Genomic DNA, 25,228 nt, shown 5'->3' with positions numbered 1-25,228 from the left:
TGAATCATGACCATATATAAATAGTATGTTTCCATGTTTTTAGGGAGTTTGAGTCTTTGTAAATTCATTTTTTATCATTAATTAATTTATTTCAAATTTATTAGAAATTATTTTCTATTTTCATCCCCAAGTGAACTAAAGGAATCTCTGTGAAGAGTCAGTAGAATTCCATGGAGTTGGAGTAGTTATCCCTGAGGAATGGCAATGGACCTCATCACGTCCTTACCTGCATCATTATGGTCATGATTTGGACGGCCTCATTTTAATAACACATCTGAAACATTGCATTAAGCCAGAGAATCAAACTCCTCCTTGAATTGACATACAAAATGCTATGTTTTCTTTCATTAAACAAGTTGAAGTGCAGTAACATTGTAGTGCAATTGAAGCTTACAACCTTCCATCCGTCAGCCCAGATCAACCCGTTTTAGTCAAGGGTGCTTGAAATACAACATAGAAATACGGAATCGAAATCACCTAACTGTTATGATAGTTTTCATTACCAAAAATGAAACTCCATAAAAAAAGTAAGGCGGCGTTTGGTTGCATCATATATCATGATATTTCACGATTTATCAGTCCATTTTAGTACAAATTTTCCTATTTCAGGAAATAGGGTGCAACCAAACACACCCTAAACCAAAACACAAAAGGAAAATAACTGCCTTAACTACCATCTACTACTCAAAAAAGATTTGCCCAAAACAGCCATGATTGGTGCGTTTGGTTGCACCAAAATCATGATATTCATGATTTATCAGTCTAATTTGGTCCAAAATTTCATATTCATGAAACAGGGTGCAGCCAAATACCCTAAAACAAAACCCAAACACCTTATCCAAGATCTAAAAGAAGATAACTGTCTTAACTACTATCATCAGCTTGAAGAAGATGGCTCAAAACAGCCTCTTCCTCGGCCCCGAGAACTCCGTGTTGCTGAAACCTGAGAAATGGGTCTCCAGCTATCACTCCTCTCAACCCTTGAGCCATTTCCTGGTGCTGATGGAACTTGAGAATTTGATCTCCAGCAATCACCCCTGTCGGCCCTCAAGCCATTTCCTGATACAGAGAAACCGCCATTTCTAACCTGAATTCCGCCAACTGCAACCGAAGTCTGACCAAACCTTGGTTTTTCAAAAGACCGAATTCCTCTCCCTTGGCCTTGACCATTCATACCAACGTCAGGCCGAGTATTGTACTGGCGGCTTCCAATCCCGTCGGCTGACATTCTATTTCTCGGTTGCCAATAACTGCCATTTTGTGCTTGAATTCCCCTGCAAGTCTCAGAATTCTGACTGAAATTCAAATTATTCGAAGAACCTCTTCCTCTCCCACCGCCCCATCCTGATCCCGACCCTTTACACATCTCTCGAACCAATGATGGGTCAGATGAACTGAGTTTTCCAACATTTCTTGTTTCCATTGCAGGCCTTTGCCAATTTTGCACTCTGCCAAGTTTTCATACACAAGTTTAAACAGATGCAACTGAATTTTCGATTTCGATATTTCTCACAAAAGCATCATTATGAGAAAGAAAATTCACCTATTTTGCCTCTGATTGCCATAACATTCATGCCAGAGTGGTCTTTCTTCTATATCTGCTTCAGTGATCATCTGCAGCTTACATTTTTAGTTCAATTAAATTTACACAGATGAATTATTAGATACAAGCAAAATGGAAGTAAATGAGATAAGAATCCGAAAATTCAGTGATATGGTAATTACAGGCTGTGGGGCCCTCCATGATGTTGTACCATCTAACACATCCATTAGATGGGACCACAAATGTTAGGCCCAGATCCCAAAAAAACAGCCGGATTGATAACTCAGGTGAGTACACAAGGGATGAATGGGGGGAGATTGGAGGAGGGGGATGCCCAAGTAGAAAATTCCAGATAGATTTTGGTGTCTGCCTTGTGGTGTACATGTCATCCAACCAATTAATTAGGCCCGTCCCACCAGGAAGAAGGGTCACATCAAAAATAAACTATTGCAAAACTCAAGTGGGCCATAACAAGTGAATGTAGAAGTTTTGAGCTGTGATTGTACATTGCTCAATGTGGTGTCCCACCAGAGTTTTGGAACGAGATTATTCCTGGGATATACAATGAACATGAGTCACACCAGATGAATGGTTTTTTTATTCTACATAAACAACATGGGTGGACCCCACACAGCTCCAAAGTATGGTAATTACCATACATTTAAATGTACAATGTTTAGAAAAGTGTAATTTATATATCCCATAAAAAGTATCTTCGGAACCCAAAATCACAGATTCGATGACAAGAATTGAAGAAAAATCGTTTGCCCAATCAGAGTGACGTAACTCCCTTTGGATCACATGAATTCGACAGAATCCATACAAGGCATGTTTTTCAACCAAGAAATGAGAGTAGGAAGAAGGGAATTGGGGATTTCAGGGGTTTGGAGTGCAATCCATCAACCGAACACCTCTCTAGCAATCACAAACCAATGAAAACCTCCCTCTGGTATCCTTAATTTTCATTACGAAACTCAAAGCTAAGTAAAATTGCAGAAAAGACGGCCTTTTATACAAAAATCAGCAACTAAACCTCTCAACCACCAAACTAACCCATGTTGAGGTGTCAACGCCTTAACTAACAACATAACAAACAACTGACAAAAGATAGAAGTTACCAAAACACCCTCAAGAAACTTCACCAAAAGGGGTAAAAGCCCATTTGGCATGTTAAGAATCACTGTCAAGTCCTAATTTGATTAGGTTACTTAGTAATTACGCACGCCTTGGTTGACTCAAAATCCACTAGAAATCTCACAGTATCTACTATTGGGACTAGATGATATGATACCTAGATTAATCAAATCCTTCCTGTCATTTCCAAACGCCTGATGGAATTTGCGTCGGACCAAATGCAATTTGTTGTGCAAGATGCCTTGGATTCTACCAATCTGCTAGTGCAGAGAAGTCCCATCTCAGTTCCACTGAGGTCATTTTCAGCACGACCGAAAATTGGGTGGATTCTCATGTTGCACGTGGTGATGATTTGCACGTTTTCAGTTCGACCGAAAAGTGTTAGTCAGGTTGGTTTTGTCCTACCGAAGGTTACATCTGGTCCAACCGAATGGGTAACGCGAATTTGCGCAAATCGGGGTTTTTAAGTCTGATCGCAATTAGGGCTTGTTAAGACGAGTGTTTTCTCTGGGCAAGGGTTTTGAGAGGTGAGGGTTTTCCTAGGTGCGCATCGCAAGGAGAGATCCGTTTCTCATCTATAATCGAAAAAGGTGAGTAGTGTGATCTCTATAGCTTTGATTATAATGGATTTCTGTCACTTTGTGTCGTGGTTTTTTCCCACAAAGGTTTTCCATGTAAAACATCTTTTGTTTGGTTGATTGCTTGATTGGTTGGTTATTGTTTATTCGATTGTTCTATCTTCGTTGAATGTGCTTCCACAAAGCGCATGGATTAACGGTGGTATTAGATCCAAATTTCTAATACCTGGGGTTGATCTGGGTTTGTTGAGGGCTCAGAATTTCAACACAATTCCATACCACCTAATCCTACGTTCCAAACAGGCCCTTAGTGGTTTTAGCCTTAGGATATACTGGACATAAAGTATATTGTATAGGGGTACTTTTGTCATATTTGCTTTTATTACTTTAATATAAGAGAATGGAGTGGGGACGTGCAAACCTAAGCCATTATTTTCTTCCTTCATCTTTTCTTCTCTTCTTTTTTTTTTTTCCCTCTTTCCCAACTTTATACCAATCTATGTGGTATCAATGGATGATTATGAGTGATTCGAACCCCACAATCTTCTCCAATCCACCCCCAAGTTGTTGGATTTATCTTTGGGGATCTTTCAAAAAACATAGGGGATAGATATTAAAGGCTTACTAATTTTTCAGGATGTGATGTTTAAAGTCGTTCTTTTATGTTGGTTTTATTGTGTAGGATGTAGTTTTTTGTTGAATATTCCTAACCGAAAAGTAGTATGCGATGTAGGAATGGTTTTGACATGAATAAGAGTTATTCTAAGCCAAAATTTTCTCTGTTATGTGATTTTGGACATGGTTGTGTGTGGATCTAGCATTTAAAATTAGTGTTCTTCATTGGTGTTGAAGTTTATTGTGGAATGTCAATGGAGCAAAAAAAGTGTAGTTGGTGGTTCATCGTCTCTTGAGAAAATGTAGGGTCCTTCCTTTAATGCGTTGATAACTTCTGTCCAGTTGAACGGGAAGAATTACCTTCGAAGGGCTGAGTCCGTCAAGGTTTTTCTCTTAGCCCGTGAAAAGAATCAATATCTCACAGGTCCTAAACCAAAGGAATCTGATCCTAAATACAAATAACGGATGCACGAGGATGACCAAATTTGATCTTGGTTATGGAATAGCATGGATTCTAAAGTGAGCTCTAATATGGCGTTAATAAACACAACAAAAGATGTTTGGGATACTGTAAAGAGTGTGTACTCGAAACAAAATATTTCTTGTGTATCAATTATATGAGATCCAAGGTGTCCCGTATCTGTTACGATCCGGCCGTATTGGCCGATACATATCGGTAACGGCAGTGGTCATTACGCGATACAGGGCCGTAACAGGGCACCCCCCGATTCTATAGCCGTAACGGCCGTTATGGGGCATAACGGCCATTACTGCCCCGTAATGGTCAAGGCGCAACGGTTTTTTTTTTTTTTTTTTTTTTTTTTAAGGCTTTTTTTTTTTGCATTTAAATGTCTGTTTTTTCACTTTTTTTGAAACTTCTTTCTTCCAAACTCTTCCTAAATCATTCTATTGTTATTTTTGACCACTCTTAGCTTGATATTACAGATAAAAACAACTTATATTAAGGATTTTCTTGATTCGAAGCTCCGTGAGCCATTTTCCAGAAATTCATCAAAAATAGGTATTTATATTTTTTATTCAATGTTTTGTTGTTTGAATGGTAGAATATGATGTGTTAATCATAATAGAAGATATTAATATCCATTTTACAGATTGTTGTTGTCATTTTATATTTTTTTTATAATTTTTTTCTATTTACGCACTATTTTCGGCCCTTTTTTTTAAATTCGAAAAATCATTTTTTATTGAATGTTTTGCTGGTTTAATGGTAGAATATGATGTGCTAATCATATTAGAACATGTTAATGTCCATTTTACAGATTGTTGTTGTCATTTTATATTTTTTTATAATTTTTTTCTATTTACACACTATTTTCGGCCCTTTGTTTTTAAATTCGAAAAATCATTTTTTGTTCAATGTTTTGTTGTTTTAATAGTAGAATATGATGTGTTAATCATAGTAGAAGATATTAATGTGCATTTTACAGATTGTTGTTGTCATTTTATATTTTTTTATAATTTTTTTCTATTTACGCACTATTTTCGGCCCTTTTTTAAAAAATTCGAAAAATCATTTTTTATTGAATGTTGTTGTTTTAATGGTAGAATATGATGTGTTAATCATGGTAGAACATGTTAATGTCTATTTTACAGATTGTTGTTGTCATTTTATATTTTTTTATAATTTTTTCTATTTACGCACTATTTTCGGCCCTTTTTATTTTTTAATTTGAATATATTACACATGTAAGATATTTTCATATTACATTCATTCTAATATATCTATCGTTGATAATAGATAGTAAGAAAATTAAATATATGAGTTCTGCAGTCAAATCCAAGTTGTCTGGTTTATAAATTCATCAGACAATCGGATACAACTTCTCACCAAAGAGTGGACCGTTACACTACCATAAACATGTTCCAATTTATAAATGAATGCATATTTGGAATGCTTAGAATATTCCGGATTTAATCCATATTTTTTCATTTTTTTTGGCAAAAAAAAAAAAATTTGCACCATTATGATCCGTTACGCCCCCATATAGCCGTTACACCCCCGTATCCATATCGGTATCAGATGGCACCGTTACGCCAACCGATACCAATACAGGATACCTTGATGAGATCCTCTCTTTTGAAAAGAGGGATAAACCCCTTAGCAAATGCTTTGCAAAATTGACTAGAATGTGGGAAAAGCTTTCCATATTTCATCCTATTATGTCATACGTCACGCTCATGAATAAGCAATGAGAAGATATGAAAGTAGTCAAGCTAGTATCTAGACTGCCAAAAGAGTATCAATCGGCAAATGATCAAATTTTGAGATGAGTTAACATTCCTTCAATGGCAGAGGTTCATGTAAGGCTTTCGAGAGTCTCCTTAAGAAGCGAATTTGATAATGTTAATGTTAATGCATCTGATAAAACTGCATTAGACTCTTCTTCTAGTTATTTTAAGTTATGTGAAGGCCATGGTGGGCGTATTGGGCTTGGTGCTCTCCCCAGTGGAAGAGGTGGTAGACTCTCAGTGGGAGGTAGAGGTAGTCAGTCGAAGAGACAGTACGTTATTCATTGTGGCCTAACAAATCATACTTTTGACTTATGCTAAGATCTTCATGGAATACCCCCAAGGACTAATCAAGCTCTCATAGTAGACTCATCCCATCTCTTCCCAAGATCTCAAAGTTAGAGTGTGAAGCATACAAGCTGCGTAAACATCATAGAGTTCATTTTCTGTCTAAATTTAATTCAAGAAGTGATGTTCCATTTAAATTAGTCCATATTGATGTGTGGGGACAGACTCGATGCTGATCAAGTGCCGTCAAACCTAGTGCTATAGAAGGATTTTCAATGCGATCGATAGGCTATCGATTCGCTCAAAATATTCCCATAAATTCTAGTTTGGTCGTTGGATGTTTTTAGATGTTATCAATTCGATTGACAAAGGTGTTGATTCGATCAATGGTTTGTCAAGTCCTATTGATCCAATCGATAGTTAGATCGACAGTGGATGCATGTTTTGCATGCAAGTGTGGGTTTTGTTTCTAATTTTGTATGAAGTGTATAAATATAACTCCCAAATGGGGATTACGGTTAAGACGAATAGAGCTTGAGAGCTGAAAAGGGTTTTCAAGGGGATCCAGAATTTTCCATCTATAAGTTGTTCAATCTCTTGTAATTCTTCTGATATAGTGGATTGGTCGTCACTTTGTGCCATTGTTTTTTTTTCCACGAGGGTTTTCCACATAAAAATCTTTATGTTCTCTATGTTTGTTTGTTCTTTTTCATTCTCTATTTCTTGTTTGGTTCATTCTAAGGTTGCTTCTGTGCCCATTAAGGGGTTTTAGTGTCCAAAACTCAAGTCCCAAGTTTGTTAGGTTTTAGATACTTGATTCTCTTTATTGATGATAACTCTAGGATGACATGGTTATATCTAATAAAGCATAGGTCGAGAGTCTTTCATGTATTTCAAAATTTTTATAATGAAATAAAGAATCAATTTGGTGCAAAATTGTCTATGTTTAAGTGAGATAATGTCCTAGAATTTATTTATAAGGATTTTCAAACCCATTAACAATGTCAGGGCATTATCCACCAGACCTCTTGTGCTTGTATATCTCTACAAAATGGGGTGATTGAAGGCAAGAATAGACATCTAATGGAAGTGGCTCGAGCCTTGTTACTAGAAATGAATGTTTCACAAATCTTTTAGGGTGATGCAGTTCTTACTACAAGTCATTTGATCAATAGGATGCCTTCATAAGTTTTAGATGGAAAAACAACGTTTTCTATGTTATTTCTTGATCAACCAGCTTATCATATTCCTCCCAAAGTGTTTGGTTGTACTTGTTTTGCTCATATATTTGGGTCAAATCGATATAAATTATCATCTCATTCAACTAAGTGTATTTTTCTGAGATATCCTCATACTCAAAAGGGTTATTGGTGTTATTCCCAACTCTTAACAAGCATTTTGTGGTTAATGATGTAACCTTCTTTGAAGATGTTTCATTGTACGCTAAGATGATCATTCCGTTGAAGCTAAATCTAAGAAAGTTCCTTTGCCAAAGGTATTTCCTTCAGAATTTGATGTTAAGAAACCTTCATCACCTCAGAAGGATTTTACACATACATATTATAGAAAAATAAGAAAATTACAAGTGTTGAATGTGAAATATTGTATATTTCTCCCTTATTATGCATTGGTTTTATAAGTATATGACGTAGGGATGGATGTGATTAGGTCGATCACCGTCTTCCTCGGGGAATAATTACCCCGAATCCATAGAGCTTCATCGGATTCCTCACAGAGATTCCTCGAATCCACGAGGAAAAATAGAAAATAGAAATAAAATATAATAAATTCAAAAATAAATTATTTGATAATAAAAACGAATTTGCAATCCTTTAAATAGTGATATCACAAATAAATTATTTGATGATAAAAATGAATTTACAATCCTTTAAATAGTGATATCAAAAATGAATTTGTAGACGGTCATGGTTTCTACTAGACTTAATGGTTTAAGTGTCCAATTTGGCCTAACCATGTTATTCTCCTAATTTTTCTAAGCCCTTTTAATGTTGGGCATGACTCCCAAAACTCAAAGGATCAAGAGTTATGATTGAACTAAAACTTATTATAAATAGTAAAAATGAAATTAAAATGGACTTTCAGCCGTCGATCTGATGGAATCTCGCAAATCCGGCATGGGAAACCTAGCATAACAATGTTGGTTGGCTAAAGTAACTTCTCCTACCCCAAAATCATATACGGTACGTTGAATAACTCATTCTGGTTTGCAAGATACTGCTTTAGGGTTCTAACGGTCCTGATCACTTTCGCCTCCGATCAGGCCTTCTCTGGTCCATCTTGGGCATGAGAGTGTCCGCGAGCCACTCTACATCAATATAGATGCGCTTAATTGATCTAATTACGTATGTTTTCCTATGCAATGTGATTTGGAGAACTAAGATGAAAAAAATGATTAAAACGAAGATTAAATGCTCAAAGAATGACTAAGTAAAGAGTTGGAGATTTGGAAGTGATAATAATGATTTCAAGTGCCAAAGATCCAAGAAAACCAAGTGCAAAAGAGAGAGAACCGGAAAATCACTAAGTGCAATAACAGAAATTACAGACTATTCGGTTCGACCGAATGTGCACAGAACGGTCCAACAAAAAATTATGGCTTTCAGAGTTAATTTGGCTCGACACTTAAGTGCGACTGAAGCCATGTTTGGTGCCACCGAAAGAGAGTTCAGTGCGATCTAAGAGAGACAGAGCCTTCTCCTTCAGATGGATATTGAAGAAATTTGGCTGCAACCGAGAGGTTAACTCAATGTGACTAAAGTGATATTCAATGCGACCGAAGCGTACAGTCGGTGCAATTGATGCGTAACAAAAGTACATAAATTTGAAGTCGGTGTGGAATTTTCCCATGTAAAGGGCCAATTTTAGCTTTCCTAGATACGAATTAGGGTAAAAAGGATAGAGCGATGAGTTGTGGAGCTTCTTCGGTGTCCTCCTTTTTCTCCAATCCTTCAGTTCTACTTTAGTTTTTATGTTTTTCTTTTGAGTTTTAGTTCAATCATGTCTTTGATTGGCTTATCTCTTAGCTAGGGCTAAGAGGTGAAGCTTGTAGTTATTTTTAATATCTTGGTTTACTTTGATTCATGTTATTGGTTTGAGTGAAGGTTATTTTTAGTTTACTTTCATCCACTGTCGACTCTGGGTACATTGGATGCTTTGGAAAGATAAGAGTGATTGCTTATCTATTTTGCAAGGGATTAATCTGTAAAATCCATTGATCTTTCGTAGACTAGGGGCACATTAGATGCTTTGAATTTCATGCGATTAATATTTTTGTGCATTATGTGAGAACCAATTCAATTTAAGTTCAAATCTATTTTGAGTATATTAATGATGATTTAGCCACTTTATCATCCAGCTTTATAGGATAGGACTTCGATTCCAGTTAAGTTATATGATTGAATCAAGTGAATTAAAACATTAAGGATGGATATAAGTGGATCATTGACACTTTAGCGTTTTATCTCTATTAAATTCCTTCTCAATTACATCTTTATTCTTTATACCAAATTTTAGATGTAGATTTAGTTCTAGTTCTAGTTCTAAAGTATTCCAAATGTTGAGATGTGGAGCCACATCTGGAGGCCGCTTGACCAGTCGAGTGCCCTGCTCGACCGGTCAAGTGGCTAACTCAACCAGTCGTGGACTAGCTCGACTCAAAGTCCAGCAAGCATCAGTTTTTGGGTTCCTAGGTGCTCGACCGGTCGTGGCCCATGCTCGACCGGTCGAGGGGTCCGCTCGACCGCTCTAGCAGTCTGCTCGACTAGTCGAGGTTACGCAGATTCGCTTCCGGATTTGATGCAGACTGCGGATTTTAGAGTCAGTTTTCGCAAGGGTGCGAAAGGGAAATTGCCTAAATTATAAATAGGTGTCCCTAGGGCTTTTCTAGTGTGTGGGAAATAATTCTAAGGTGTGGGCAAAGGATTTTCTATATACTTCCAAGGGAGAGGTTAGTATATTGCCTTGTAATCTTCATTTTTCTTCATAGTGGAAGTTTGCATTCGTGGTTTTTTTTACCCTTGTTGGGGTTTTTCCACATATATCTTGTCTTGTGGTGTGTTTGCAATGCTTTAATTCTTCTTCTAGTTTATATTTCTGCCCGTTTATCGTTTGTGAGTGAGACCGAAGATTGGATATCGGTTCACTGCGTTGTTGGCGTGCTGCGCAACAACTAGTATCAAATCTATTGGTTTAGTTCTATTGGGAGAGATGACGGAAGAAGGGAAGACTAGAATTGAGAAGTTTGATGGTTCAAACTTTGATTCTGGAAGATGCAGATGGAGGATTATCTGTATCAGAAGAACCTCTATATTCCTCTAAGAGGAAAATAGAAGAAACCAGAAAAGATGACAAATGATAAATGGTTTTTATTAAATCGGAAGGCTTTAGGAACGATCTGACTCTATTTGTCTAAGAACGTCGCCTTCAATATATCCAAGATGAAAACCATAAAAGAATTAATGGAAGCCCTATCCTAGCCACCATGTATGAAAAACCCTCAGCGTCCAACAAGGTTCATCTTATGAAACAGCTATTCAACATTAAGATGTCAGATGGTGGGAGCGTGGCTGAACATCTAAACGAGTTCAATACAGTCACGAGCTAGTTGGAATCCGTTGGCATTGTTTTTGAGGATGAGGTCAGGGCATTATTGATCCCATCTAGTTTGCCAGACAGTTGGGATGGTTTGGTGATTGTTGTGAGCAATTCTTCAGGGTCGACAAAACTGAAATTTGATGATGTTGCCGGTCTAATTCTCAGCGAAAAATATAGAAGAAAAGCATCAGGAGTTTCAGGGGATTCAAGGAATGCTCTAAACGTTGAAGGAAGAGGAAGATCGCTGAGCAAAGGAGGCAATAAACAAGGACGTTCTAGGTCGAGGAAGAAGTCAAAGGGACCGAAAGACAAAGACGGGTGTTGGCATTGCGGGAAGAAGGGGCACATGAAGCATGATTGCAGGGCGCTCAAGAAACAAGAAGGAAGCTCTCAAGGTAGGAAGAATTTAGTGAATCAATCTGAGGAGAGTGACACAAAGGAGTTAATCTTGTCTCTTGATGCGAGGAATGAGTCTTGGATTATAGACTCAGTTGCCTCGTTTCATGCCACTTCATGTAAGGAAGTTCTGCGTGATTATGTATTAGGTGACTTTGGGAGAGTCTACCTGGGTGATGATGGGCCATGTAGTATTATTGGAAAGGGAGACGTTCATATAAATCAGAAAGACGGAACGGCTTTGAAATTGAAGGATGTTAGACATGTACCGAGTTTGAAATGGAACTTGATCTCAGTGGGGCAGTTGGCCGATACCGGTTATGTTATGACATTCACTAGTGATTCTTAGAAGATCACAAAAGGTGCCTTGGTGATATCTCGAGGCAAGAAGGAAGGTACCTTGTACGTGACTTTAGGATCGTATAGTTCACTCGCAATCGCATTAACTGGAGTGAATGGGCAATTATGCCATCAGAGGTTGGGACATATGACTGAGAAGGGGATGAAAGTGCTATTGTCAAAAGGAAAACTACCAGGGCTGAAGTCTATTGACTTGGAATTCTGTGAGGACTGCGTGTATGGCAAGCAGAAGAGGGTAAGCTTCAAGAAAACAGGACGCGCTCCAAAGACACATCTGTTGGAGCTTATACACACTGATGTGCGGGGACCGGCACAGATATTATCTCTTGGTGGCTCGTGTTATTTTTTTTCTTTTATTGATGATGCTAGTAGAAAACTGTGGGTTTATTTCTTAAAGCACAAATCTGATGTATTTGATGTATTTAAGAAGTGAAAAGTAATGGTAGAAAATGAGACAAGTAAAACAGTAAAATGTCTCAGATCAGATAAGGGGGGAGAGTACTGTGATAAGAAATTTGAGGAGTATTGTGCAGCAAATGGAATTAAACATCAGAAAACGATTCCAGGGACACCACAGCAGAATGGTGTGGTTGAGCGCATTAACAGGACCATCCTTGAGCGCACCAGGAGCATGAGGTTACATGTAGGGTTGCTCAAGACCTTTTAGGAAGATGCTATGAATATTGCCGCATATCTCATCAATAGAAGTCCCTCAGCATCATTGGATGGTGGGCTACCAGAAGAAACATGGACTGGGAAAGAAGTGAACCTTGCACATCTCAGAGTGTTCGGTTGCACTTCATATGTTCACATTGATGCAAAGCACAGAAACAAGCTGGATGCGAAGTCCAGGAGGTGCACGTTTATAGGTTACGGGCAACATGATTTTGGTTATAGGTTTTAGGATGCAGAAAATCATCAGAAGCAAGGACGTACTCTTTAATGAAAAAGTAATGCATAAGGACAGTGTGCAAGAAAATAAGTCCGAAGAGAAAGAATTCGTAAAGTTGGAAGAGTTACCGGACACGGGTGTTACAGCGCCACAGGATGATCATGCACAAGAGCATTATGAGGCAGAGCCGCATACACCGGTTGTGAGGAGGTTTACTCGGGAGAGGAGACCCACGGTCCGATACTCACCCTCTTTACATTATCTACTGCTGACAGATAATGGTGAACCAGAATGTTTTAAAGAGGCATTACAGTCGGATACACGGGTTAAGTGGGAGCAGGCCATGAATGATGAGATGGACTCTTAAGTCTAATCGTACATGGGAGCTAGTCACTCTACCCAAGGGTAAGAAAGCTCTTCATAAAAAGTGGGTTTACACACTGAAGGAGGAGCACGATGATTCGAAACGGTACAAGGCTAGATTGGTTGTGAAAGGGTTTCAACAAAAGGTGGGGGTATCAAGTTCACTGAAATATTTTCACCTGTGGTGAAAATGTCTACGATTCGTATGGTCTTAAGTATAGTGGCTACAGAGAACTTGCATCTAAAGCAGCTAGACGTTAAGACAGTCTTTCTTCATGGGGACCTTGAAGAAGAGATATATATACATCAGCTGACAGGATACGTGGCACCAAGAAAGGAGAACAAGGTGTGCAGACTGAAGAAGAGTCTATATGGCTGAAGTAAGCCCCGAGGCAATGGTACAAGAAGTTCAACAGTTTCATGTCAGGAAACGGTTTTAAGAGATGTCATGCAGACCATTGTTGTTATTTGAAGAAGTTTGATACGTCGTACATCATCCTTCTTCTGTACGTTGATGATATGCTTGTGGCCGGTTCAAGCATGAAGGACATCTCAGATCTCAAAAGACAACTGTCTAGAGAATTTGTCATGAAGGATTTAGGAGCTGCAAAACAAATCCTAGGCATGAGGATAAAGCATGACAGGGAAAACAAGAAACTGGTTTTGTCACAGGCAGAGTACATAGCCAAGGTACTTGATCGATTCAATATGGGAGGTGCTAAGCCGGTTAGCACTCCATTAGCCAACCACTTCAAGCTTTCTAAGGAGCAAGGTGCAAAGACGCAGGAGGAACGGGACTACATGGCTAAAGTCCCATACGCGTCAGCTATTGGGAGTCTCATGTATGCTATGGTGAGCACGAGGCCAAACATTGCTCAAGCAGTGGGAGTTGTTAGCAAGTTCATGAATAAACCCGGGAAGGAACATTGGGAAGCTGTGAAGTGGATCCTCAGATACCTGGTAGGTACTGTGGATATAGGGCTATGCTATGGTGGATCGGAAATCAAACTACTAGGCTACATAGATTCAGATTTGGCAGGAGATATCGACAGCAGAAGAAGCACTACAGGTTATATCTTTACTCTGGGTAGTGCTGCAGTCAGTTGGGTCTCTCAGTTACAGAAGATAGTATCTACCAGTATGACGGAAGCAGAATATGTTGCGGCTACAGAAGTGTGCAAGGAGATGGTGTGGATGCAAGGTTTCATGGAAGAGTTGGGTAAGACGCAAGCAAATTGCAAGCTGTACAGTGACAGTCAGAGTGCAATACACTTGGCTAAGAATTCAGCCTTTCATTCAAGGACCAAACATATTGCCATCAGATATCACTTCATACGTTCATTACTGAAAGATGGATCGGTTGCTCTGGAGAAGATTCATACAAGTGAGAATTATGCGGAGATGCTGACCAAGGCGGTCACACGGGAGAAGCTGAAGCTCTATTCAGCTTTGATTGGTCTTCAGGCTTGAAGACGGGGAGGTGGTGCACTCCGGATGTAAAAAATGAAGGTTTATGACGATGTGTCTCCAAGTGGGAGATTGTTGAGATGTGAAGCCACATCTGGGGGCCGCTTGACCAGTCGAGTGCCCTGCTCGACGGGTCGAGTGGCCCACTCAACCAGTCGTGGACTAGCTCGACTCAAAGTCCAGCGAGCATCAGTTTTTGGGTTCCAAGGTGCTCGACCGATCGTGGCCCATGCTCGACCGGTCGAGGGGTCTGCTCGACCAGTCGAGGTTACGCAGATTCATTTCCGGATTTGATGCGAACTGCGGATTTTGGAGTCGATTTTCGCAAGGGTGCGAAAGGGAAGTTGCCTAAACTATAAATAGGTGCCCCTAGGGCTTTTCTAGTGTATGGAAAATAATTCTAAGGTGTGGGCAAAGGGTTTTCTATGTACTTCCAAGGGAGAGGTTAGTATATTGCCTTGTAATCTTTCTTTTTCTTCATAGTGGAAGTTTGCATCCGTGGTTTTTTACCCTTGTTGGGGTTTTTCCACGTATATCTTGTCTTGTGGTTTGTTTGCAATGCTTTGATTCTTCTTCTAGTTTATATTTTTTCCTGTTTATCGTTTGTGGGTGAGACCGGAGATTGGATCCCGGTTCACTGCGTTGTTGGTGTGCTGCGCAACACTAAAAATCGCATGAATGTAAGTCCATGTGGGTACGACCTCGATCTGACCGAGTTATTACTACATCGTAGCCCTACACTTGTAACACAAGGATGAACATGATGAGGTCGAGCACCGTCTTCCTCGGGGGGATAACTACTCCGAATCCATGGAGCTTCTCTGGACGCCTCACAGAGATACCTCGAATCCATGAGGAAAAGAAGAAAATAGGAATAATTTCTAAAAATTCATAAATTGATTGCTAATTGAAATAAACAAGTTTATAACCCTTTAAATAGGGATACCAAGCCTTGGAAGAAGTTTCAGAATTAAACTACAACTAAAACTCCTAAAAATCGTGACTTACTATAAATAATAAACTTACTATACTATTTATAGACGATCGTGATTACTACTAGTCAGCACGATTTTCAGCCAAAAATAGTAAGTGTCCTATTTGGCCCAACCATATGATTCTCTTAATTATTCTAAAGCACTTTTCATGTTGGACGCAACTTCTAAAGCCCAAAGGATGAAGAGTTATAATTAAACTAAAACTTACTATAAATTGTAAAAACAAAAATAAAACAGAAATTTGACCATCTGTCTAATGAAATCTCGCAAATTCGGCATGGGAAACCCAGCGTAGAGGGGTTGGGTGGCTAAAGTAGCTCGTCCAACCCCCAAAATCATATATGGCAAGTTGGATAACTCATTTCGGTTTGCGAGATACGTTCGTTTCAAGGTTTTGACAGTTTGGATCACTTTCGCCTTCGATCAGGCCTTATCTGGTCCATCTTAACCATGAAATCATCTGTGACCCGCTCAACCTCAACTTGGGGTTTGCATCAACACTAGGCATTACAAACTATTCCTCTTCAATCCAACAGTTGGCAACTGTACCTACTAAGATTCTTATTTCTTCCAAATCTCCTAAGGTTGTAGATAATCTTCCTACTATGGTCCAGAAAGGTAAGAGTTCTTAAGTTCATCCTATTTCCAACTTTGTCACCTTTACCCATCAATCCACAAATTATCGTTAGTTTACTCTTACCTTGTCTATTATATCCATACCTAAGTCAATCCAGGAGGCATTGTCAATGAAAATTGAAAATGAGCTACGGATGAAGAGATGAACGCCATGAATTCCAATGATGCTTGGAAGCTAACTGATCTTCCTACAGATGAGACTCTAGCCAAATGTAGATGGGTGTACACAATTAAGTTCATGCCAAATGAGTCAACTGATTGTTATAAAGTCAGGTTGATTGCTAAGGGACATAACCAGATTCATAGGATAGAATATTTGGATACATTTTCCCCAATGGCTGCTTAATTCTGTTTAGGTTGTTATATCACTCGTTGAGAATCATGATTGGCTTCTCTTTCAGCTAGATGTAAAGAACGCATTCCTACATAGAGACCTACGTGAAGAAATTTATATGGAGCGACCTCCTGGGTATGTTGCTCGGGGGGAATCTTCTAAACTATGCAGATTAAACAAGTCAATATATGGGTTGAAGCAATCACCACGAGCTTAGTTTGAGAAGTTCAGTAGTGTAGCTATATCGTTTGGATTAAAAAGGAGTTAAGTAGATCACTCAGTCTTCTCAAAGCACTAAACCTCTGGCTACATTCTTTTGGCTGTGTATGTCAACGATATTATAATGACGGATGATGACTTGGTATTAAAAGGTTGAAGGCATATCTTCAAACTCAATTTCAAATCAAAGATGTTGGTTTTCTTCCATATTCTCTGGGCATTGAAGCAGAAAGATCGAAAGTTGGAACAAAATCTCTCCTGCCTTCTTTTATCTTTCTTTCTTCTCTTTTCCATCTTTATACCAATCTACACATGACAATCATTTTTGGCTTTCCAAGACACATTGTGTTATCATCTTCACCCTAAGGACAGAGAGTACAGCTCTACTTCTTGGAGTAGTGAGCAAAGGATTCAAAAACCTTTGGAAGGAGAAGTGATCTTGTTCTTCTTCCTTCCTCATTTCTCCTTGAAGTAGCTACCAAGGAAATCAAGTTCCATCGAAGCTCAATTCCAAGATCAAGCATTGAAGACTTAGGAAAAAGATTGCTTGAAAGCCAATTCACCACATTCCCCTTCCTCTCCTTAATACTCTCTGATACTCCAACTACTCATTTTCTTTTCTTTTATTTTCTTTTTCTTTTTTTACCCCTTTGGGGCCAATGAACCATTGGACAAAATTTCGAAATTCCGATTATGAATTTCATTCTCCTTGAGTAGAGATTGCAATATTGTGAGTGGAGTATGGTACAATATTGCAGGTTTAGGGGGGTGTTTAACCCCTTCGTACTCCATAGCATCCTTACCTGGAAATTGGTGAGAAGAATTTATCTGAGTCAATTTTCCAAAACTCAACAGAATCATTCCTTTCAATTTTCGAGCCATAACAAAGATCTTAGCCTATAGGAACCATACACGAAAAAGGCCTTTTGGCAACTCCAAATTTGACAAAAATGACCCAACCACATATGGCTAAATAGAAAGTGATCGGCAGTCCAAATTCAATGGATGACATGAGGTGGTTGAGATTGTTGTATCAGTGCTTTTTATTTTTTTTAATTTTTTTATGGCTTTGACCCATTTATAATGTGCACATGATTCAGCTGAGCCAGACTGATGTGTGCATATCACACAAGATCATCAGCAATTAAGAATGCAGAATATTCTATCTAATATGAAGTTTACAATAAAATATAACAAAGAAAAAAAAAAGGTAGAAAATGACTTTTAGACAAGTTAAAACAAAACATAAGAATACCTTTTCAGGCATTGTAACATTTTTAGGTGGCTCAGGAATATGATAATCGAATGGTGGGTTCTCGAACATTGCACATCTGCATCAAAGTACGTTAATATTTTATCAAAAAAAAAAAAAAACTCAGATGTTCTTTCCCTGAACAAGGCAGCCAGATGTCAATGCACATGGAGAGTGGAGTGAAAATCCAGCTTGTATTTCCAAATGCATGGGATTTCAAATGCCATTCAGAAATGTGTTCGGCTTCCAGCATATCACCTTGGATGATGATGAGAGGTGTACACTGACTCATTATGCACACTTAAGCCAATAGCAGGAAACTTACACAACATCATTCTTCATAGTGTATTCCATCCCCTTCACAGGAGAGCTGCTATCATCCATGCATGATTGCTCGTTGCATCTGATAAGAAAACCATTCAAGCCACCGCTACAAGGAAACATCAATGTAATGTTAATAAAATGTCCAATATGCAATAAGTGGGTGTGTGCCTTGGAAATGCGTAATCCTGCTTGGCATGTAAGAACACCTTTTCTTACTGTCAATCTTCACTTTGTTTATGATCTGCTCATTCCCTGATACAAGCACACATCGACAACAAAGAGAAGAAACTTGCGATCCTAAATCATGACTGGCCCGAACAAAAATAACTTCGAGCCCCACAGCATTCCTTCGAATTTCTTCGTCCTACAATGTTTGGGGAAAGATAAAACACAATGTCAATATCAAGTACTGACCAAAGCTTCATGTAGACTAATGCCAACGACTGAACTGCTGTTACTGATACTTTTAACTTGTCTTCTAGTTTCTCAATCTCCAGAAGAAGGCGTTTCTCATCAATAAACTTCAGTAATGTAACACCCTGTAAGAAGTAAATTTCATGAAGATTATATCAGTACAAATGTCTAGGATCGATGCCCATGTGAATGAACTAATAATCTTAAAGATTGCATTCATAAACATGCAATTTCACCCACCTGCCACATATACCGCTTTCCGTCTGTATCAACTTCGAAATCTAATCCACACAAGAAATTCAAGATGTTAATCACACTGGCGGTATGGCATGTCCAATGCATATGGAGGAAGGAGAGGATAGAAAAAGAGATGAGGAGAGAATCAGAGAGGAAGGAGAGAGGTAGGGGAATGGTGCAGCAATGGGATCATCTATTATTAGACTATAATAAACATTTTATCGCAGTGTGTAAACCACCCGATCTGTGGGGCCCACCATGTTGTATGTGAAATTGACCCCATCCAACAGGGAAGAACTTTTCTGCTCGCACCGTACATACAAATATCAGAATGATACAAGACTCAAATTACACCTAAAACCTCCTAGTTCACGCATTGTGGCATGCTTGAGTTTTCTTCTTTTCTTTGTATCATCACTTCATCCTGATGATTCACACCTGATGAAGGGGCTTGCTGAAAGATAAACACCACGGTGGCCACATGACAAACGTATGGCTGGTGTTCCATACCAACTGTTCCCTGTGTTGGGGCCCAACTGAGCAGTAAGTATTCTGATTTTTGGCTGCAGGGCCTTGCATCGAGGAAAGCACCCAATGGATAGAGCAGATTTTGCACAAGAAACAATGTGATCCCACAGGCTTTAATGTTTTACATGCTGCAAACTATGCCATCCTTTTTATCATAAAATCACAATGGTTCCCTGCCAAGCAGCTACATTTTTTCTGACAAATTTACCCTGATGTAGAGCAGGTCGCAAACGGTTTCATGGCCAAGATGGATCAGAAAAGGCCCGGTCGATGACAGAAGTGACCCAGACCGTCAAACCTTAGATCGGGCGTATCTCGCAATCCAGAATGATTTACCGGGCATAAAATATATGATTTTGGTGTAGAACGAGCTACTTTAGCCACCCAACCTGCTATGCCGGGTTGTGCAAGCCGGATTTGCAAAATACCCCCGGATCGATGGTCGTTTCCTTATTTTAATTCCGTTTTTACTATAAATAGTAAGTTTTAGTTTGATTATAACTCTTCATCCGTTGGGCTTTAGGAGTTGCGCCCAATGCAAAAAGAGCTTAGAATAATAAGGAGAACAACTTGGTGAAGCCAAATAGGACACTTACTATTTTTGGCCAAAAACTTTGCGCACTAGTAGACATCACGACCGTCTATAAATAGTAAGTTTACTATTTATTGTAAGTCGCGAATTCTAGGAATTTTAGTTATAGTTTGCTTCTGATTTCTCTCCCATTGCTTGGTATCCCTATTTTAAGTGTTGTGAACTCGTTATTTTCATTCATCAATCAAATTACGAATTTATTATAATTTATTTCTATTTTTCTTACTTTCTTTCCTGATGGATTCGAGAAGTCTATGTGAGGAGTCCAGAGAAGCTCCGTGGATTCGGAGTAATTATCCTTGAGGAAGATGGTGATCGACCTCATCACATTCATCCCTACGTCATACCCTCTCTTAACTAATGCGTGAAGACTAAATGTGAGGGTAAAATTGTCCAAATCTATTGCTGTTATATTAGTAGAAAAAACTAGTAAACTACAGTCAGTTAAAAAATAAAGGGTCTTACCAGTGGGGTAGAAATCTATGATATTTGAATCCGGACAAGTCATTAGGGTCCTATATGCTTCTGGAAGTGCATCGGCACTGCACCAAAAGATGTTAAGTCATGTCTAATGAAACACAGAATGATAGAAGAATCCCACAAATGGATACTTACCTTCTTGGCGGAAGGACGGCCATAAGCTGAGTGAACGGTTTAAAAGGAGTTCCCAACTGAAAATTTATCCGCGAACGACCAAGGCCGTTGAAATCAGAAGCAAATGGACAATAGTGGTTATCATAATACCTGAAATCCCAATAACGAACTTCTTTAAACTGGACAATGGACAAGTGCATCTGAACAATTTCTAGGAGAGCTCCATTGAACAACCTATCAACCTATCTTACCAGCTCCATGAGCATACTCCTTCGAAATAATAGCGAAGAACCCAACATAACCCTTCCACATATTTTTGAACCTATAAACCAAAACACAGCAGATTAAAGTAATGGAATCAAACAATTGACCAATGAAAGATGCTGATGTAGTGTTGGTATGGGTAACTATATTAGCTACATAGCAGAAATGAGGACGGTGATTGAATGAAAAATACCGCTCTACTGTAAAATGCTCTTAAATTGAGAAGAAACAGACCAGAACCGATTACATTTTTTTTTTTTTTGAAATTGGAGGTTTTAGATGGGGGGAAAACTGTATAGTGTACTTTACAAAACACATTCGTTTATATTTAGGTGTCATAAGCTAGGAGATACATTGACCAACATGCCAAATGGTAGGATGCCTTACTCAACTCGAAACTTGGCTGAGGCAACTCAACTAGGTAAGATTTCAAGCCAAGTCATTGGGAAACTCAAACTGCACTTGGAGACTCTTTCAGTCAACTGGACATGACTCGGAGGACAGGAATGTGTTTCGAACACCCAACCCTACCTAAGGTATGCAACACCCTTAATCAACGAGGCAACCTAAATTTAGCTATTTCAAATGTCTATTTACATTCCCAATATTTTCAATTTAGGATAATTAAATATCAAAATGATATGGGTCGAGTCTTTAAGTTAACCCACTCTAGAAGAACACCCAGTCAAGTCGAGTCTAGTTTATGGGTTTTTAAACAATGATTGGAGGCTGCAAACAGCTTGTGAAATTAGTTGGCCACTTGACACCAAGGAGTTTGCTTCATCCCAATATGACTGCTAGATGGGATAGTTGTGGAATGCATATATTTGAACAACAGTTATTAGTGCACCATGAAATCATAATATTATTATTAGTGTGACTATTTTCATCTTTTATTTATGAAATAAATCCCAATAGGTGTCTGTTATTCTCAAGCTCCAAAGTTTACTTCATCCTATTATGTCGTTCAATGCGGTTTCGAAGCTTGAAAATGCATGGGTTTTGATTTTCATATGCTTAGATTCAGTTGAAGGGATTATAAGCATTCAAAAAAGGAGTAAACAGTAATTTGTCGATCTATATATCAATGATATAGGGACATTAGCAATTTCCCCAGTGCTTTTTAAATGACTCATCAAATCATCGGTGGGAAGTTGGCAATGACCCCAATGGTATTAAATGATTCATGGAATGGCCAATCATCAATAAGAAGGCAACTTCAAATGTTTGAATATGTAGTTGCACAAAGCGTGAAGTAAAGCTGCAATAGATTGTGGTGCAAGAGTGACACAGGGATGAACGTGATGAGGTTGATCACCGTCTTCCTCAAGGATAACAACTCAGGATCCACGGAGCTTCTCTGGACACCTCATAAAGACTTCTCGAATCCACGAGGAAAGAAAGTAAGAAAAATAGAAATAAATTCTAATAAATTCGTAATTTGATTGATGAATGAAATAAATGAGTTCACAACCCTTTAAATAGGGATACCAAGCAATAGGAGAGAAATCAGAAGCAAACTATAACTAAAACTCCTAGAATTCGCAACTTACTATAAATAGTAAACTTACTATTTATAGACGGTCGTGATGTCTACTAGTGGGCAAGGTTTTCGGCCAAAAATAGTAAGTGTCCTATTTGGCTTCACCAAGCTGTTCTCCTAATTATTCTAAGCTCTTTTCGCGTTGGGCGCAACTCGTAAAGCCCAACAGATAAAGAGTTATAATCAAACTAAAACTTACTATTTATAGTAAAAACAGAATTAAAATAAGGAAACGACCGTCGATCCGGGGGTATTTCGAAAATCCGGCTTGCGCAACCCAGCATAGCAGGGCTGGGTGGTTAAAGTAGCTCGTTCTACCCCAAAATCATATATTTTACGCCCGATAACTCATTCCGGATTGCGAGATATGCCCGATCTAAGGTCTGACGGTCTGGATCACTTCTATCGTCGACCGGGCCTTTTCTAATCCATCTTGGCCATGAAACTGTCCGCGACCCACTCTACATCAAGGAGGGAGTAAGCTAACGTCTATTTCAAACTGTTAGAAGCATAAACAACTACGAAGCAGAGTGAGAGGTCAAGTCCAAAGCACGATTTGCAGCGGAAGCATGACAATGGACAGGATAAACAGATCGACGAATCTCAGCCATTGATCACAAAAGAAAGCAAGGGAACAAGAGGGGATTAGGGAATCCAAGGAAAATCAGAAAGTATTTGGATTGCAACTTACAATCCAAACACTCACCCAAATTCAACAAGGGCTATCAAGCATCTTGTTCCATAAAAAGAAATTTTGTTCAAATTCAATCCAAAAATTCTTTACAACTACTGATGAGAATATTGATGCCAACCATTCATCGTGCCAAGCACCATATGAACAAGTTCCCATAACAGAGTGACGGACCCACTTATACAGTACAATGGGACATCCCACAGAAGTGCACGCAAAAAAAATTGTATAGGCCAATGATAACTGTTCTATGTTGGGTCCACGCACAGAAAGTGTTCACTATTTGATTGAGAAAACAAGTCAATACCAGCAGCAGGTGTTGGCAAAGAAGCAGAACATAAGTACATAACAGAACCACATGATTTCCAATTTCTAATATGCATGCATCGAAAGGAGCACCAATGTACAGAGGAGATATTAAAGGAACGTGTGGTTAGACACCAATAACAAAATCACGGTGGATGAGAACAGTTACAATAATTAAAGACCAGTGTCCAAATATCAAGGCAGATAACATACAATTTCTTTTCGTTTGCTTTCAATTTCATCAGGCTTTTCTACCAAAAATTTTGCCTTATAATATCGAGCTTTCCAACCTTCAGAACAAAGATTGACCTGTAGCAAAGACACACAAACCAATGATCCATTTAGAACAACAGAAGATGGTTCTTGCTTTCATGAATTAGAAAAACTAACATTACAAAACATATACACCACACTAAAGGAGACCTAATCAAAAGATTAGAATCCCACAGTGTATCCAGCCTCATGTAAGAAATTTATGTGATCCCAACCATCCATCATTCCAAAAGGTCGGCCCCACATATACAATATATTGGTATGGGCTGGCCTATGACTCTATTAAGCACTGTATTTTTCCTGACATCAGGCATCATATGTTTCTTTGTATGCATGCAACCCACCTGAAACCAAATGAACCTAACCTTATCTGGGTTACCATTTTTGAACAGGTCCGATTTCTGTCAAAGAATTTCTTTTAGTTTCTGCTTCAATTCCTTGGAATTGTTCAAAACCTAGAAGATACAAAAAGAATCATGTGAATACTAGTAGGAAATTAGGACACATCTCAAAAAGTACTTCAATGGAGAGACTCAGAACTGTTTCACAATATGTGCCTGTCGATATAGAAAGCAGGAACCAAAAACTCGTAAGATGAAGATGGAGAGGGACTGATGGACGTACATCAGTTTCCGAACATCTGATGGTCGAAAGACCATTAGACTCCAATGATGGGGCATTTGGTAGGTATTTAGAATTTACTTCCTGAATAATAATGTACTGCAGCATTAGTTTCATGACACTGCAAATGAAAGGTAATGCACTAAGAGCATGGAGGGTGATGGATGTCCAATTCTCACCCCATTATCCACATCTTCTTCACCCATGGCTTGAAACATCTCACGCACAACACGTTCGAGATTACGCTGCGACACCCAAAAGAGAAAAAAGCATGGATCACCCAAGCTGTCCAAGAAAAAATCCTTTAGGGCCCATTTGGATACCACCAAAAAAGTTACTTTTTCAACTTACAGAGATAGATAAGTAACTTTGAGTTAAGTAAGTTTGGTTTATGATCAATTATAAGTAGCTTTTTTATTTAAAGTTACCTAACCACTTCAGTTTAATTAGTAGAAATCAAGATAAGCTACTTAATGCCTAAGTAGCTTGTCTTAAGTAACTTACGCTCCAAATGTCCCCTTAGCGAGAACAGTGGTATTTTGACTGCAACTATAGAAGTTCTACAATAAATTACAAGAATGTCAACCAAAGAAGATTTAAAAGTTGATAACAGATGATATTTTTTCTTCAAAAAATAAAAATATAGAACCCTCCTTTGAGCTTTACACTACGGTTGGAAGTGATGGCTTCATGTCCAAAAGTGTGGGAGGACACAATCCCACGTAGAGTTCAAGTTTCCCAAGGACATGTACTGAAAAAGTGTCATGGTTCTCCAGAATTTACATTCTTTCAATTATTTTTATTCTGTAACTATATATGACTGTTTAAAAATATATGCACACACTAATAATAATAATTTAATTACTAAAATTTGCATTCACTCAAATAAAGACTTGTTCGATTCT

The 25,228-nt window shown here is 38.6% G+C and overlaps 1 pseudogene; it reads right to left on the bottom strand.

Moving 5' to 3' along the window:
- Positions 1 to 317: 317 nt before the first annotated feature.
- The window catches only part of LOC131234624 (5'-3' exoribonuclease 3-like), a 42,159-nt pseudogene continuing 17,248 nt past the window's right edge, over positions 318 to 25,228 (bottom strand).

The sequence above is a fragment of the Magnolia sinica genome, chromosome 19, assembly GCF_029962835.1.
Source record: "Magnolia sinica isolate HGM2019 chromosome 19, MsV1, whole genome shotgun sequence".
NCBI lineage: Eukaryota > Viridiplantae > Streptophyta > Magnoliopsida > Magnoliales > Magnoliaceae > Magnolia > Magnolia sinica.
The sequence above is the reverse complement of the archived record's forward strand: the minus strand, read 5'-3'. Positions and strand labels throughout refer to the sequence as shown.